This window comes from Capsicum annuum, chromosome 6 (genome assembly GCF_002878395.1).
Source record: "Capsicum annuum cultivar UCD-10X-F1 chromosome 6, UCD10Xv1.1, whole genome shotgun sequence".
Taxonomy (NCBI): Eukaryota; Viridiplantae; Streptophyta; class Magnoliopsida; order Solanales; family Solanaceae; genus Capsicum; species Capsicum annuum.
In genome coordinates this window covers 149,756,698-149,775,512 of record NC_061116.1, presented here as the reverse complement: position 1 = coordinate 149,775,512, position 18,815 = coordinate 149,756,698, and positions in this window count along the sequence as shown.

The window sequence follows — 18,815 nt, the reverse complement described above, 5'->3', positions numbered from 1 at the left end:
TAAATATGATTGGTAGTAACTAAGTTTGATGTAGTAATTGGATAGCTAACGAGTACAAGAGACCGTATCAACTTGATATCGCCCAAGTTACCCCTCCCGAAAAGTATAAAGCAGTCGTTGATCAAATATAGAATTCAATAAGGTTGGGGTCAATCCTATAAGGAATAACTCAAACTTCTATCGTTTATTTGTTTGAGTAATTGGCAAATTAGTAGAAAAGAGAGATTTTGTGAAACAAAAAAGAAATAGTAACAATTGTTGGTTGTTACATTTGTAATAAACATGCAAAAAGAACTAGGATAGTGTTCCCTAATAACATCATAGGTTCACCAGATATTAGTGATCATTGATGGTGTTTGGCATGCATAATTGATAGGTTATGTATCATCTAACCGACTAGATTATGCCCCTTGTAGATGACTATCCCCAAGCACAAAAGTTTATGTGTCATGGGTTTTGCATTATTAACTCCTATCTATGATTCAATATAGTCTTCCCCATTTACCGGCTTAAGGCTAATTAAATAAAGATAACTCCAAGTCTTGTTGTTAATTCACCATTCCTATCCATTACTGTTGCTAAATTCTAGAGTAAAGATAGGACATGTTCCAGCACATGCACTCATTATAAAGTAACTAAAACTAGAGAACAACACCCGCCTAGCTACCCTTTGAGAATCACTTTGTACTTCAAACACTACATCGTTAGTCCGGTATGGTTCTCATATCCCTAGTTGTGGTGTTTATGTACTCATAATTGTAAGCACACAAGAAGAATTCATAGATAAAGATATAATTATGAACTTGCAATAATAATAATAAAACTCCAAAATCTCAACTTGAACTAAAATCCTAAAATTGATGCTCATGAAATCCTATGAATATGTCTTAGAATCTCACAATATAATGTTGTAAAATATGAAATAGTGTTAAATCGTACAAAAAACCCCATAGAAGTATTTAGAGACAAAATAAAACCTATCCTAATACAAATAAGAAATCTAGGTCGATTATTTCGTATGAGTGAGGTAAAATAATGGTTAAATAGAATGATTGTCCTTTGGTGCTTATGGTTTTATTAAGGACTATATTATATTTAGGTATTCGATGGTACGAATCTCAGTACAGATTCCTTGTATCAACATATGACCATCTAATAATGTCGTTTGATCATCTCCAACTTGAACTTCTGCAACCTTTACTTCTGCCTTTTAGTCCCACGACCTCAAGGTACGATCATCACTTCTAAGAATGATCATGGGGACCTTTAGTTTGATGGTTTTCATACTTAATTCCTACAGCTTTGTTTCCAGGCCTTCCGTTCTATGACTAAATGGTACAATCGTATGATCATGATACGGTCATAGGATTTCTTCATCTGATCACCTAATAAATGTCACTTTTTTTATTTTTCCTACGAGGCCCTAGTACGATAGGTTTAGGTCCCACAGCCATTTCAATGATCATCTGGGGCCCATTTTAGTCCAAATTCTAGAAATCCACTCCGTCTAACCTATTTAACCTGCAAACACCTAAAAATAAATCATATCCACATAAACATACCCTTGTACTTGCAAATATCACCATTTTAAGTGTCTTGTAAATTCATAGAACATCAACACCCTAAATTTTAATTTTTTTCATATCCTCAGGCAAACAAAACAATAACCTAAACAAGATGCTTAACCTAGAGAAAATCGAGAATATTATTCTAGTCAAGTTTCACAACAACCAAATTGTAAGCATGCATCTATTAAAATATATTTCAACAACCTCTAATCACATTCAAAATCAACAAGCGTAGTGTGTATAAAAACAAAATACTATACATAATAGGATTAAGACATGACATTACATTATCAGCAGACTACCCAACATGTTGGACAAATGACACAACCTAAACAAGCAACAACTAAATTACAACCCATATGCCCTCACAAAAAATAAATCCCAACAGTTAGTATATGCAATATAAAGAAAAAATTAGGAGGAAATCAAATCTCTCAAATTCACAAAGATGTCTGGTTATGTGTTGTAACGACCTGAGACTGCCCCCTAGTCATCACATGGTGCTTACGACCCCGAAGGACAATAAGATAACCCATGAATAATATCTTCTATGAGCACTGAATAATAATATTATAATTAATGCAAAAAATAGACTGAAATGCCATAAGGTTCAAAATCTGAAATAATAATAAATAACAACATCTGATAAAACACCTGTATCTGAAATGCTGTCTGAACTAGTCTAGTCTGAAAGCCTCTAACTGTACTATCTGAATATGGAGTTGATGGAACAAGCCCCCAAATAACTCCAACAACCGCAATGCTGAAACTACTAAAATGCTAAAATAAAAGCATATCCTTGATAGATGAGGACTCACTACTAAATCTGCGACTACTGACTAGATCTGTCTAAGCGCAGTTAGGAAACTTGAGTATCCGAACCTATGAAATGAGACATCATAGCGCAAAGAAAGAGTATGCGTCAGTACGTGGAATGGACTTGTATGCTAGATAAGGTAAGTTTGATTGCAAGGGCTCATATGCATGAACAGTGACTGACTGAATAATATAGAACAACTAAATTTGAGTACGTAGATAATTAAAACTATTGTAAATAATAAGTACGCAATACTGAGCATATAGGTATACCGTAACTAAGCTTTTCTGAAGCAAAGTACTGAGTTTTGTTACTGAGTAACTGATAATCTGAAGTTACTGATAATTGAATTACTGATACTGATTGACTATGTATGATAGTCTTGATTTTGTAAACTAAACTAAATTTTAAAATGAAGGCTAAAACTGAAACTGTGGGAGGTAATCATCTGACATGCCCCTCCCTGAACTGATTGGGATTCAACCAGTAACCCTAGCTGGTAAGGTGCTAATACCGTGCCATGGGTACTAACACTAGAAAAACAAGATGCCAAGCCTAACTGACGGGTTACACCTAAGCCTAATCTAACGGGTGACCCCTGGGAGGTAGTCAAGCCTAGTCTGATGGGTGACTCCTCATCCTGTGCTAGCTACGTAGTTCTAGAGTACAGGGACTATTGCTAACGACTCTGTCTATCTGAAGGGAAAGCTTTCATCCCTGTACTCGCTCGATGCTAAATCCTACTCCCAACTAAATAGAAACTGAACTGTTATCTGATGAAATTCACTGAGTTTCCTGAGTGCTATAACTGATTGAGTTCTACTAAGTTCTATATCTAACTAAGAGTACTATTGATCGTGACAAGACTGACACTATTCTGTAACTAACACTGACTCTACATAAATAGCTAAATTATCGGGTATTAAGTACCCCCAGGACTCAATAGCATGAAAAGTAAAACATCACATGATTGTGCAAAGGATAACAATGTATACATGTTCATATATCATCTATAGAGATATTTTATCAAACAACTGTAGGGCATAATCTTGTTCATATACTAACATATTATGATTTCATCATTTTATTCACATGGACATTCTATCAAACACTTGGGAAGCACAACTTCATTCACATAATCATAGATAACATATAAACATGGAAACTATAATGCCCAACTTACAATTCCATGGGTTTAGTATGCAATTCATATAATTCCTCATAAAATACTAATCTAATTTCATGAATCATTTAATAATCATGGATTAAAACCCAATTAACATCATAGAAACATTAGTCACTTTGTAAATTCAAGGGTTTATCAAGATAATCACATATTCATCAGACATGTTATTCAATTTCATAAAACTTGCACTTAAATCATGGTTTGAAACCCAACTACTATCATGAACATGAATTCAATCTAATTCAAACATGGAAATCATAAATTTGAGATCTTGTATATTTAAAAAGGGATTCTTGGACTTTATGGTTGAAAGGAACCCGTAGATGAACATCTAACATACCTGAGAAGAAAAGTCCTTGAAGGTTCTTGGAGAGATTCTTGAGGATTGACCTTGATTCTTGAACTAGGATTTTTGCCTCTTGAGAGAGAATGATTTAATTGGGGGAAAAACTGAATGAATAAAGGTATAACTAGGTTTATTAGGGTTGAATTTTGTGTTAAAGGCTGACTAGGGCCGTGGAAAAAGACTTAAATACCCCTGAAATGATTTAAAAACTCAGAATTTAAAACTGGAAATTAACTAAAAAATCCCAATCTGGGCCCTTGGCGCGATGCGGCGCTATTACACTGTGTCACTGAAAAGTGGACAACTGGAAATTAGACCATCAACTCAACATGGTGGAATCGCATTACCCCTTAGATGCGAATTGAAAGTTCACCACAACGTGGTGGGATCACGTTAGTGTACTGGAAACTAACAAATATGAAAATAAGCTACGGCGCAATGCACCGATATCATGGTACCTCACTGGAAACTGATAATTGCCATTTTGATATTCTCCACAATGCGCTACTGCCCTGAATGACGATGTTTAACGATTGAAACTTAAAATCGCCATAACTTCTGACCCGATTATCGAATTTAGGAAAATTTTATATCATTGGAAAGATAAATGAATTTCCTACACAAATGGTAGGATCTACACTAAAAAATAATGAGTGTTTCAAAAATTTTATATATTTAGGCAAATTTTATATCATTGGAAAGGTAATTGAATTTCCTACACAAATGGTAGGCTCTACACTAAAAAATAATGAGTGTTTCAAAAATTGTATATATGAATACTCATGCATAGGGCCTTAGACTATTCTAGGGAAATACGGGGGTTACAATATCTCTCCCTTGGGATCATTTATCCTCGAATGAAACTGTTTAGATGAGACACTGATAGACTGAGTTTACACATTGAACATGCATATATGATGCATGACTACATGATTGAGCTACTGAAAAATTGAGCTTTTACATTGAACATGCATGAATGGGAACATGAGAACATGACTGAGTTTGAAACATGATACATGGACTGACTATTATGAATGGGACTAGGCTCTCTAATACATGCCATAACTTGAGAATGGTCATTCGGCTAAGATTGGAATGAGAGGGTCAACTTATGAGTATCTATTACTCTAAACTGGATTTGTTACATAAAGATAAACTGAAAGGTTTAGGACCTGAAAGCTCAGGGGTTATAGTGCATCTTTCCCTTGGGACATTATGTCTCTCGAAGAATGCTGACTTGGATGGGATACTGAGGAAAGACTAAGACGGTAGACAGGGTACCTACGACCTAAATCGTGACTGAATATTTGAGATCTGAAACTGAGACATGACATATAAACTGGGCTGAATTCATAACTACTAGGATTTTTTTATTTTGGGATAGGACGACTAGATGAAAAGATGGGAAACCATCCAAATTTGTCATCCTGACTACTAAACTGAATTACTGGCTTTACGGACCAAATCATACTAAAAATTATACTTAGCTGGGGCATATCTTGACACTCTTTCTATAAAGTTCTACTGACTTTAGGGAGCAAGGAAATCTTGGCATGGCATGAACGAGACATAAGAACTCACAACGTGGATAAAATTATATAATATGAGGCGAGGCCTGCGAAACCTCACCTAAGAGTGACTAAGCCTTTTGTACTGCCACTATAAATGTTCAAGCTAAAATATATTTCTTGAATACTCTCTCAACTATACCCTTCACCTTAATACAATTCTTCACCTAGGACTACTGAAAATATTAACATGGGCACTGAGCACGAATGCGTAAACAAACTAACCTATTTGATTAACTGGATGACTAATAACTGAATACTGGTCATGTAAGATTGAACTTTATTTAACTAGAATAACTAGACTAAAACTATAAAGTACTATGCCTATGAGGTAAGGACTGACTGAGGAGCATGAGGTAATTGAGTACGAATTCGTTGAAGTGGTGTTATCTAGGAATGCAAAGACTAAGAACATAACATGATTATGAAATACTGAGATACTGACAACTGAATAACTAGTAACTGTACGCTTTGGTCAAGCAAACCTGAAATGGGACTGAGTTTGGAACTGAATGCTGACTGAGGTTATGAATGAGTTCTGATAGCTACATGATGGGGACTGGCACAAATTGAAGATCTAAATATACACTCACACTTTGCATTTTCTCAACTTCATATCTCAAGAAGAATTCTGATTTTTCCTTGAATAACTAAATACAACCTCTTGCTAGCTATTCACCTGCACACTAACATGATATTCAAGCCTATCTTCATAACTACAGCCTCGTGTAAACCTAGCATACAACAATCTTTTCTTAAAATGAAGCATTTATTCTCTCCCTTCTAAGTAACTGCTCATCACTATATCATTTCATAAGGAGAGTTCACTGAAGGGATAAAACATAGGGGCCTAAAGCATGAATGGACAATATACTGAACTTGACACTTAACTGAGGCCTGAGGAATAGAACATCAACATCCTGAACTTTATCAAGAGATCTAAACTGAGGATATACATGATGAAATCTAAATTTATCTAATCATTAGGAGTATAGGATTTGTCATGGAAACTGAGCACACTGTAAGACATGAGTACATGAGTCATGAGCGACATGACCTTAGTTTGGAATTTCTATATTCATGGATCATAATTTGTAATAATAAGGAAACTGGAAATCCTTATACTAGAAAATGTAAATGTACATGATTTTCGATAATGTGCACGAATAGGAACTATGATAACAGAGCTAACATGTAAGGCATTAGTAGATATCGTGATAGATAAAGTGCAAAACTTTTCACTGAGGTAAGGATGGGTTGGACATCAACTCCTCCCACTGCTTCTCTACACATATTGATATTTCTACTAAAATCTAAAAGTCTGACTTGGTTACTTGTTTTGCCATCTCCTCCTTAGCTTAAAGATGTTATTCTAAGTCTGTGAAACCCTTAATAAACTCTAAATTGAGCTGAGACCACTTTACTCTAGAGTCTGAGATATGACAATGTTCATAGACACTAAATTCATTTTGAAGGACTACTCTTGATAATGTAAGGTCCACTTCTAGTACTTCCTTCTGATACATGATTCTTAGCCTTCTGATACATGATTCTTAGCTTTCTATTGCCCCAACAATCATCATATAACAGCCTCAACACTAACTTAGAATTCTTAATTTCTCTTTCTACTAGTTTAATCTAGAGATTCAAACTTAAATCAACTAAAACTGAGGTACTAACCCTTCATTAAAGGACCAGTGCATCAAGAAACTAAAATGGAACAACTCTATTACTGAAATTAATTGAAGGGATTTTCTAAAATACTGTAACTGAGTAATTCCTTTATACTTTTCTGGCTGGAATAGATTTTCCCACTTAGGTAAGCACTAAGAAAGGTTCTATTAATATTTTTAGTCTGACTTTAAAGTTGTCTGCTATGTAAGGAGTTACACAAGACAGAGAAGATCCTGGATCTAATAGGGCATGAATATGTAAATAAAAGATCTTTAACATACAAGTGACCGTATCAAGAGAACTTTCCTGATTTTGTCTAGACTGAAGTGCATAAAGTATGTTTGGGCATTGCCCACTGGTGGCACTGAAAGTGGCACCCTGCTAATTCAGGCAATCGAACTGGGCTGGAGGACGGTTGTACTGATCCTATGAACCTGACTGGGGACAATCTCTTATTCTATAGCCTAACTTGCCACACTCGAAACATACGCCACTGCCGTCCCTACACACCCTAATGATTTCTGCCATATTTCTGGTAAAATGGGTGGGTACAAACTCTTTTCATACTACCCTGAGACTTGGAGTCTGACGTGCTATCTCGACTAACATTTCTATACTTTTGCACTAGAGTACTAGCTACAAAAGGATTCAGGGATGATAATTTCTAAAGTAACTAGAACAGGTTACCACTCTCTGACCTTGATCTAAAACCATTTGTTCTGACTCTCTTCTTTTTATTCTTTCAATCTTTCTTCCTATGCTTCTCCCCTTGATCTGCCAAGCATGAACCCCAAGAATAGATAGGACAACATCCTGTAAGTTGTTCTGAGCAACTACTGATTTGGCTAACATAGTGAAAGAAGCTCTAAATTCTACATGAGAGATATGCTCGTCCAGGGGATCTGCCTGAACGGGCTAAGGTGCTAACTGATTTTCATTACTTCTTTCATTAGCTTCTCTGGAAGGCATGTTCTAGAAGCATAAGGAAAAGATGAATTAGACTGACAGTTTAACTTAAGCTCATGCTCACTCGCATAACACGAATACTAAAAGAAGGGAACTTTTCCTAAAACATCTCATAGCCTCCTGTCCATAAGTGTGGCATGCTACACACCCATGCACAAGACTCTACGTGATGCGGCTTTCTGACTCCCTAGGACTCTATTGAACCTTAGGCTCTGATACCAAGTTTGTAATAACCCAAGACTACCCCCTAGTCATCACACAGTGCTTACGACCCCAAAGGACCATAAGCTAATCCATGAATGATATCTTTTGTGAGCACTGAATAATAATACTGTAATTAATGTAGATAAAAAGGCTGAAATGCCATAAGGTTCAAAATCTAAAATAATGATAAATAACAATTGATAAAGCACCTATATTTGAAAAACTGTCTAAACTAGTCTAGTTTGCCTTTAACTAAACTATCTGAATATGGAGTCGATGAGATAAGCCCCCAACTAACTCCAACAACTGCAATACTGAAACTACTAAAATGCTGATATAAAAGAATATCCACGATAGATAAGGACTCACTATTAAATCTGTGACTGCTGACTAGATCTATTTAAGCGTAGTCAGAAAACCTAAGCGACCGAACCTAGGATATGAGACATCATAGTGCAAATAAAGAGTATGCGTCAGTATATGGAATGTACTGGTATGCTAGATGAGGTAAGGATAAATGAAAGGTCTCATATGCATGAACAATAACTGACTGGATGATATAGAATAACTGTATATAAGTACGTGGATAACTGAAATTGTTGTAAATACTAAGTATGCAATACTGAGCATATATGTATATCCCTGGAATGATTTAAAAGCTCAAAATTTAAAACTGGAAATTAATTGAAAAATACAAATTTAGGCTCTTGGCGCGACGCGGCACTGTCACGCCGTATCACTGGAAAGTGGACAACTAACAATTAGACCATCAACCCGACGTGGTGGAATCGCGTTACCCCTTGGATGCGACTTGGAAGTTTACCGCGACACGGTGGGATCGCATTGGTGTACTAGAACTTGTGAAAATAAGTTGTGGCGTGATGCTCCAGTATCGTGGTACCTCACTGGAAACTGAAAATTGCTATTTTTCATGCTCCGCGATGCGCTACTGGCCTAAATGACGGTGTTTAACGACTAAAATTTCAAATCGCCATAACTTTTCACTCGATTATCGGATTTAGGTGAATTTTATATCATTGGAAAGGTAATTGAATTTCCTACACAAATGGTAGGATCTACACTAAAAATAATGAGTGTTCTAAAAATTTTATATATGAATACTCGTACACAGGGACTTAGATTATGCTAGGTAAATATGGGGTGTTACATGTGTATCTAGTACCATAGCCTTGCCCTTATTTTCTATGCCTTAGCTTTCAGACAGTTGGATAAGAATCACTATTTGTTGGCTTGTAATGTAGGCTCAAAGGTAGGAATGATATATATGGGTATAGTGACTAACCCTCCTTAACACTACACTAGCTCTGACTTCCATGTTATCGACATTCTTTTATTTCTTTCCCCTTTTCAATTGTTCACTTTTTTGAACCGTGGATGTAATTTTATTTTATTCATATTTTATTTTTTTCTTATTCTCAACTCCTCTCTCTTTTTTTCTCTTCTTTTTTTTTCTTCTTCTCTTTTTTATTTTTCTTTTCTTTTCACACAACACCCACATCCCTTTTTATTTTTGCTACACATTCTTCATACCAAACTTTTTGTGCACCCTTAAAGTAGCCACCCTCAACTTAGAAAATTTATTTGAGTTGAGGTAATCAATGTCTAAGGATGGAATAGGGATAAATCAGGTTCATTGTGAAAATTTGGAAGGTGAAAAGGGTAACTCAAGAAAAGTTCTAGTTAGGCTCAAAATTAGGTTAAACAGGTATTGTTTATTAGGCAGGCTTATTAGGATTTTAGTGGACTTATTTCAAAAATGGACTATGATCTTTTCCTAGCCTTCTGCCTACAACTTTAGTGATACTAACTGGAAAAGTTCAAGACCGCACACACATACACACACCCTGATTAAGTACATCATCACACACTCTTAGCTTAGGGCTATTATCTCAGTCACTAACTATTTTGTTCATGCATAGTTAGGTCAGGTTATCACACTAATAATACTAATCCCATGAAGAGATCCAAATAGCTATTACAGTTCAAGAAAGTACACAATACAACCCAAAAATAAAATTTTGAAGAGGTATCATTTAACTAGCTCAAAAACTATTTGCATGCTCTTTATTACTTTTGACAATACCAAGTTTTCTCAATTTACTCTAAGTTACACATTAGACATGAACTAATGCAAAAATACAAATAAACACCTAAACATGACAGTTCTAACTATGATACCATAATTGAGGGAAAATAAATACGACAACCAAAAACCTCAATAGTGGTACACCACCACCCCTAACTTAGAAATTAGAAAATGTCCCCAATGCATAAAATTATGAAAAATAAACACTAGGGTAAGTGGCATATCTGGGGCACACTAGACGCTCGTCATACTCTAATCAGTTAGGGTCCAAGATGGGACCCTTTCATCCTCAGCTCATCTCATGGACTTGTTGTGGCTAGGAGTGGATATTTGGTTTATTTAATTCAGTTTTTAAATATTGATTTGTTTTTTCAATTTTTTGTTTTGCAAAAATTAGAACCAAAACCAAACTAAAATAAATTCGGTTTAGTTTGGTTTTTGTAAATTTGGTTTAGTTTTTTTCTATTTTGAAGATTGAAGAAGTGGGACTTCTTTTGTCATGACTGGGCCTTTGAAATTGATAATTTTTTTAAGAAAAATTACTTTTACCAAACCTTTTTTTTATTCACAAACATAAATAACCCATCATGCATGAAATGAAATAAAATAACCCATAAGTTTATGCATCAGTTTTCATAAGTGCATAAGCATAGCTATCGGGAAAATTATTTTAATTGTTATGCTCTATCTGTTGTTTTAACAATAAGTATAAGTCGATAAGTGTATAAACATAAGTGTATATATTGGGAAATAAAACTCACAAAACTCCATCTGCATAAGTGCATAAAAATTAACCAACTTAGAGTTTCTAGATTCTAACTCCCAATCAAACCACAAAACAAAAAAGGAAAATATGATCAAACTCTCTATTGAAGCTTTAAAAAAAGTAGATGAAGGTACATCTTTCTAAATTTGGATCGACATCGATAGACATTTTCTAAAATGAGTCAATGATAATGAAGACAAGACTATGATGAGTTGACAATGACTAGACAATGTTGAGACTTGAGGTAAAGAGCATGAGTCTGTGAGTTATGACTATTTGATATTGAGGGAGAAATTAATCCATTGAGGAAGAGAGACATGGGAAATAAGGGATTAAGATTTGAGGCTAAATGAATTAGGGTAGGGGAAATTGGACTAGGGGTTATATATCCACGTCTACCATAAGATTTGTTATTAATGGTAGAGGTAAAGATGAAGGAGGTGCAATCGGCATGGTCTGCTCACTAAGAATTCGGATCACTTCTTTAAGTGTTGTCATCTTAGCAATAATTAAGATCATGTCAGAAGTTTGTACCATATTAACTTTAGTCGACATCCAGCTCTTAAATCTATTAAACCAAGATTGAACGACAAGTACCACTTCCATAATCTCATCGCTCACGTAGGGTTTGAACCCTACCTTAAAATTTTACATTTGTTCATCATGTAGCGCCTGTGTACATAAAATTTGCTCCAGCAGAGTAGTTAGTATCAGTGTATAACTGATTGAAGCATATGTGTACACCCTAAATAGTACGGTAGCTAGCTGTGAGGTAGATAAATTAGGACCAACCTTAGATGCCAGAATATCATTAGTTGGGCAACCTTAGCTATATCAGGTATCTCCATACCCCGAGCTTGATTAGTCAGGTTTATCAATTCCTTTATCAATGCCATATCTATAATACTCATAGGCTAAATGAATTTGTCTACTACATCAATCGTCAGTACACCCAAGCTTTGTAGAAATAACTAAAGTACTTTATCTATATCCCATATACGATGATTTGTGGGATGTTCAGATATATTTCTAATATCAATATATCAACTAAACCAACATTGATCACCCTTAACTATTTTCATTAGCTGTGGGAGCAATGCAGTGTCTCACCACCGACTACCAAGCCTTGATGACAAACTTTAATGTGTAATTATAAATTAATTCTCTATTGAACCACAAAGCATTCTCACCAATTTTAGCAATGTGGCCCACCAGCAACCTATAATGAATTAATTTTTCATCCGCACTCAACTTTTTTAACCTCTTTAGATCATTTATCTAGAAATCATATTTTGGGGTCTCCCCCATCGACTCAAATATGTTTTTGAATAAGTATTTATAGATTGACCTGACATAGATGTGTACCACTATGTCTTAGACTCAAATGGTGTCAAGTCAGGGCTACTTCTTAATGTCTTTATCTTTTACCAATTGGGTCATATCCTTCAGCATTGCCACATAATTGGTATAAAATTCCTAAACCTAATCTAGTCCATATGTTTGGAGAGGTCAAATCATCAACCCCAGTTTATATCGTTCAAAGCTCCGCAACAATTTTAGAACCTTTTAGAGGGACCCTAGAAATATTTGAGGCTTTTCTTGGATGTTTCCTTTCTTGTTACCTTGGTCAGTCAATGATATCCTGAGAGTTTAGGGTTTCCAACATTATGGATCTATACTCCTTTAAAGTAGGGCAACAGTAGCACCCTCAAAAGATTAGGGTAGATTCCCTCTCTTTCTTTGAGGAACTAACCTCCTCAGCATTATCCTAATAGTTACCCCCATCTAGTGTAAGTATTCTTTTCTCTCTTAAGACTAGGGAAAGTTGACGGGGGTGGTAGCTTCTACCAAGGATGTAGATATGGTGGCCTTGGCTATTTACTTCTCAAGTTCTTTTGCCTTAACTCTTATGGTTTGCATGGAGTGTTGTTTAATCGAGGGCCTAGTAGCGTACTTCACCCCAGTCCTACTAGAGTTGTCAGACTCACTCTCTAAGGAACTTGGTAGGGCCCTCTTATCAACAATTTTATCTTGGAGAGCCTTCTCTTATGTGTTCTTTTATTTAGGATCCATAGTACATATGGAGGAAAAAAATTAGTTCCATCTTTAAAATAGTTTACAAGTAATGGGAATGTCTTAAAGACTCTTTCTATGATTAGGGAATAAAGGTATAATTGTACCTTCTGATCGTAGGAAGGGTTCTCCAAAAATATCGAGGAAATAGTATATATCAGAAGATTAGTTCCTATGATTTTTCAATGAAAGTATGACTGTGCCTTTTGATTATATGAAAATTTCTAGGGTACAAGAGGCATGTCAAATCATATGACTACATACTACAATCATATCTTAAATGGACGGTCGTGGGATATGTTCTAATGATAAGAAGTTACAAGCTTGGACTAGTACCTACAGTGATCCAACCTATAATTTTAAATATATACCACGATCTTAGGTTGTGTAGTGGCATACGTTTTAAATAGCATGGATGTAAAGCATGCCACACTTATGGACAAGAGGCTACAAGACGTTTTAGGAAAAGTTTCCCTTCTTTCAGTATTCGTGTCATTCGAATAAGCACGAGCTCTATTTAAACTCTTTATAATTTGTCCTTCCTTCCATGTACAAAAAATTCCTCCCAAATGAATAACAAAAGAAGAAACGGGAATTAGCCTGCACCTCCGCCTATTCAGGAAGATCCCCTAAATGATCATGTCGTGCACACTGAATTTAGAGATACTTTCACTATCTTAACTTATTCAGTAGTTTCTCTAAACAATCAATAGACTATTGTCCTATCTAGGCTTATGGTTCATACTTAGCGGAGTAAGGAGGGAGCATAGAAAGAAAGAGAGAAAGAATAAGGGGGCCAGAAGAATTAGTTTTAAGCCAAGGTCTGAGAATGGTAGCCTTTCACAGTCCCATCAAAAATTCTCAGACCCAGCTTCTTTTTCAGCTAGTGTACTAGTGCCAAAGTTCAAGAATGACAATCGGGATAGAGCGCTAGTCTCTAGGCCCCAGGGTAGCCTGAACAGTGGTCGTACTAATCCTCTTTGATAGAAATATGGTAGAAATCATTAGGGTATGTGTAAGTCTAGTAGTGGTTTGTGTTTTGGATATGGCAATCTAGGACATAAATTTAGGAAATACCTGCAGGTGGGTTAGCATAGTCAGCACAATAGTTCCCAACTACCAGCCAGTCGCCCGACTCAGCAGGGCACCACTTCCAGTGCCCCCAGTGGTCAATGCCAAAACAAATTATGTGTACTCTAATCTTGATATGATCAGGAAAGTTCACCTAATGTGGTTACGAGTACGTTACATATCTTTTATCTTTATGTTTATGTTTTATTAGATCCTAGAGTTTTGCTTTCTTTTGTAAGCCCTTATAAAGCTGTAAATTTTTGTGTTAGTCCTGAATCTTTAGCAGGCCCTTCTTAGTGTCTACTCTAGTAGGTGTATCTATGGTAGCCAGGTAGGTATACATGAACTATTCGGTCACAATATCCTAGAAAGTCACCTCAGTTGATCTTGAGGAGTTAGAGTGACTGATTTTGATGTCATTCTTAGAATGGATTGGCTCCACTCATGTTATGCATAAGTTGATAGTAGAAATAGAGTCGTTCAGTTTAAGTTTCCTAATGAGACATTCATCTAATAGAGGGGTAGTACCTCAGTGCTTAGGGATCAGATATGTTTTCAGATCCTTTCTCAGAATCCTATGACAGCATATGATCTACAGTTAGAAGCATGAACCCAAAAGTTTAGTAGCTGTAAAGTGGGGATAGTATTATCTAAATTGAGCAAATTATGTATCCATGGGGCTAGTTATATGAAAGGTGAATCAGTAGTCTTGAAATAATATATGCAAGAATTTAAGTTTGTTGATTCAAAATTATATATTATTGATGTTGGGTATGTTGGTGTAATGGTAATTCTCATGGTTTAGAGAGAAATATAAGTTTATAGATGTGATATTTGTAGGCTATGATGAAAGTAGTATGGTTTATTAAAATTTTGGGGACATCCATGTTAAGTGTTAGAATATAAGTTTGAATCTTCGAAGATTGAGCTAATAGTAAGAAGAATTGAAATTCTAGATGGGGTAAACTCATGGTATGGTGATACTCTTAGAAATTCCAAGTTAGTCAGTGTTTCAGCTATTTTATGATGATTTTTGAGGCTATATAAAGCTAAGAATTATGTATCAGAAAGAAGTAATAGCAGTGGGCCTTACATTATCAAGTGTAGTCTTTCAAGGTAAGTACAGTATTTATATGCATTGTTATGTCTCAGACTTTTGAGTAAAGTGATTGCAGTTCAGTTTAGAGTTATTTAAAAGGGTTCCATAGACTTAGAGTGATTGCTTAAAGCTAAGAGGGAGATGATAAAACACGAAACCAGGTCAGGCTCCTAGATTCTAGTAATGATCCCAGTATGTTATAGAATAGCAGTAAGGAAAGATGATGCCCAACCCATGCTTATTTTAGTATTTGTACTTTATTTATCATGATATCTATTCATGCCTTACATGTCATCTCTATGATCATAGCTCATATTCGTGCACCTTATATAAAATCATATACTCTGGCAGTTCCTAGTATGAGGAGTTCCAGTCCACACAATAGTACGAATCATGTTCCATGAATTCAAAAACTCCAAAATCAGGTCATGCAGCTCATGACTCATGTGTTCATGCTTTCAGTATGTTCAGTTCCAATACTCATGCAACAATCTTAATGATCAGCAAAATTTAGATTCATGTCATGTATGTACTCATTTTAGACCTCTTTGATGAATTTATGTCATTAATACTCTATTCCTCAGGCCTCAGTTAACTATCAAAGTTATTCTTTTATGCTTTAGGTCATCATGTCCTAACCTTTCAGTGACCTCCCCTTATGGAATGATGGTGATGATGAGTAATTTGCTTAGATGTGAGAAAGTAAATGTTACATGTTAAGAGAAGATTGTTTTATACTTGTTTTACATGAGGCTATAGGGTTGAAGAATATTAGGAAGATGCTTTTATGGGTGTTTGTTTGGAAGTTTATATGTAATTATGAAGATAGGCTTGAATGTCATGTTGGTGTGTAACTTGATAAATGCATTGTGCATTAGTGAATTTCTACTGAGAGGTTGAATGTAGTTGTTGAAGAGGTGATAAAAGTTATTCATGAGATAAGAAGTTATGAAAATGTAGGGTGTGTTGAATTCATGATTCAGACTAATATAACAGTGTTATGTGTACATTTTGTAGATTCAAGTAAGCTTAAACATAGTGAGAGAATTCAGTTCAGCTCAGACTTCAGTAGGTAAAGTTATCAGTGCTCATGTGAATATCTTCAGTAGTCTCAGGTGAAATGCAGTATTGAAGTGGAAGGTGTAGTTGAGGGAGTAGTTGAGGAGTATATTTAAGCTTGAAAGTGGAAGTTGCATGGTCTAAGGCATATCAATTCTAACCCCCCCAACTTATGTTTCATAAGCCTATGTTCAATATCCCAGAACTATAGCCATGTTAGGATTCCTATGCAGGTGTCCTATTCAGATTATGCCCAAGATTCTCTGCTCTCTAATGTTATTAGAACTTCCTAGAAAAAGTGTTGAAGAAATTCTCCATTTGAGTATAAATTTTTAGTGTAAGTTGGTTCGTATAGCCAACAATTCATTTTAGCAGTCAGACATACAAGTTCTTATGGTTCTCTATCTTTTTGTCTAGTCATACTATCTGAAGTTTCATGAATATGGCTATCCCCAAGAGATAAACATGTTTGAATCCTGATAATTTGCAAATTTAGCGTAGTTTGTGCATCGTGCATCAGTTTCAGATTCCAGATATTCGGTTATGATTTAGTACGTAAGTTTCATGTTCATCATCTCAGTCTGTCCTTAGTATTTTGGCCAAGTCAGTATCATTTGGGGGACGAACTATCCCAAGGGAGAGATGTTGGAATAACCCCGAGTTTTCATTTACTAAATCTTTCAACTTTCTTCACAAAATAAGATCTAGCTTGAAGTAATTGGTACTCATAAGTTGACTCTCTCGTTCTATCCCAGTCTTATAACCATTCTCATATCATGGAATACTTTCATAAAATCAGTTCAGTTTATGCATCATGTTTCAGGCTTAGTTATGAAATCATGTTCACAGTCATGCATGTTCAGTATGTGATCTCAGTAAGACTCAATTAGATCCTAACTCATTTCATCTTACTATTGCATGTTAAAGGGTTCCAAGACTTAGAAAATTTCACTAAGTGTTCGTACATAGTCATTTCTAAAGCTCCTAAACTTCGATGATTTTATTTTCAACCTTCCCGATGTTAGAGCACTAAATTTTAAGTTGATTCATGATCGAGGTTATCGATAGTACATCTCGGGTGAGTTTTGGAATTTTTGGACGAGCGTAAGGGTATGTTTAGATTTCTAAAATAGTAGCATCACTGAGATAAGCCCACGATGAGAGATCCATTTCACCCCTAGGGGTAAATGCGATAGAGCCCGCGGTGCGTGCTTCATCGTGCTCCCTTATTTTTTGGTTTTTGTTTCCATTTTTCCAAGAGCAATTGGGTCTTTTTATTTACCCAATTAGTCTATAACACGGGATTTAGGGTCCTAAAAGGAAAAATTGATCATTCTATTCAAAATTCTCTCAAAATAAAGCAATCATCTCTCAAGAATAAACCCTAGCCTCTTCAAAATTCAAGCTCAAGCTTCAAGAAATCATCAATAACTTTACTGAATTTTTCAATTAAGGTATGTTTGATGTTCATCCATGGGCCTTTTTCACCCATGGAGTCCAAGTATCTATCTTTATATTTTAATTCATGAATATACCTATTTACAATAAGTTATCGTCATAAAGCTTTAATGAGTTTTGATTATACGTGATGTTTACAAGTGATTTTCGTTGAAAGTACCCCTTACACGTTTGAATGAAGAAAATTCAATGTGAAATCCCCTATTTGTGGTTTTAGAGTTATAATTATGTTATTCCCATATGTTTCAATCATTCCATGCTTAATTCCATGAATTTCACGAGTTAGATGAAATGCCTAAGAGATGGATTTTGAACTATGATCCCCTATTATGTTCTTCAAAGCTTTCATGTGTCCATATTGATACTTCTATTTAGTGCTTGGGGTTATGAATACACGAAACTTAACTGTTTACATAGTTTTTAGTATTTTTAGAATGGTTTCAGATATGTATGAGCATTATTATTCAGTCAGTTATCATAATCAGTTAAACTTAGATCAGTTCAGTAATCTGAGTCAGTTCAGTTGGAAGTAGGATTTAGCAGAAAGAGAACCCAGGGATGGGGATTCACCTGCTAGTAGAAAGTATGACTCTTAGTAGCAATCCCTGTGTTCCAGAACTATGTAGCCAGCATAGGTTTGAGATGTTAACCCACCAGTCTTGGGTTGACACATATCTCACAAAAGCACCTGCCAATTGAGGGTGACTTTTTAATGGATCCACACAGTCATTATTAGTACCCGTGGCATAGTACTAATACCCTTCCAACTGGGGTCACGGGTTGGACCCCAATTAGCTCAGATTATGGCATGTTAGTTACATGATAGCTCACATAGTCTCAGTTAAGTATTCAG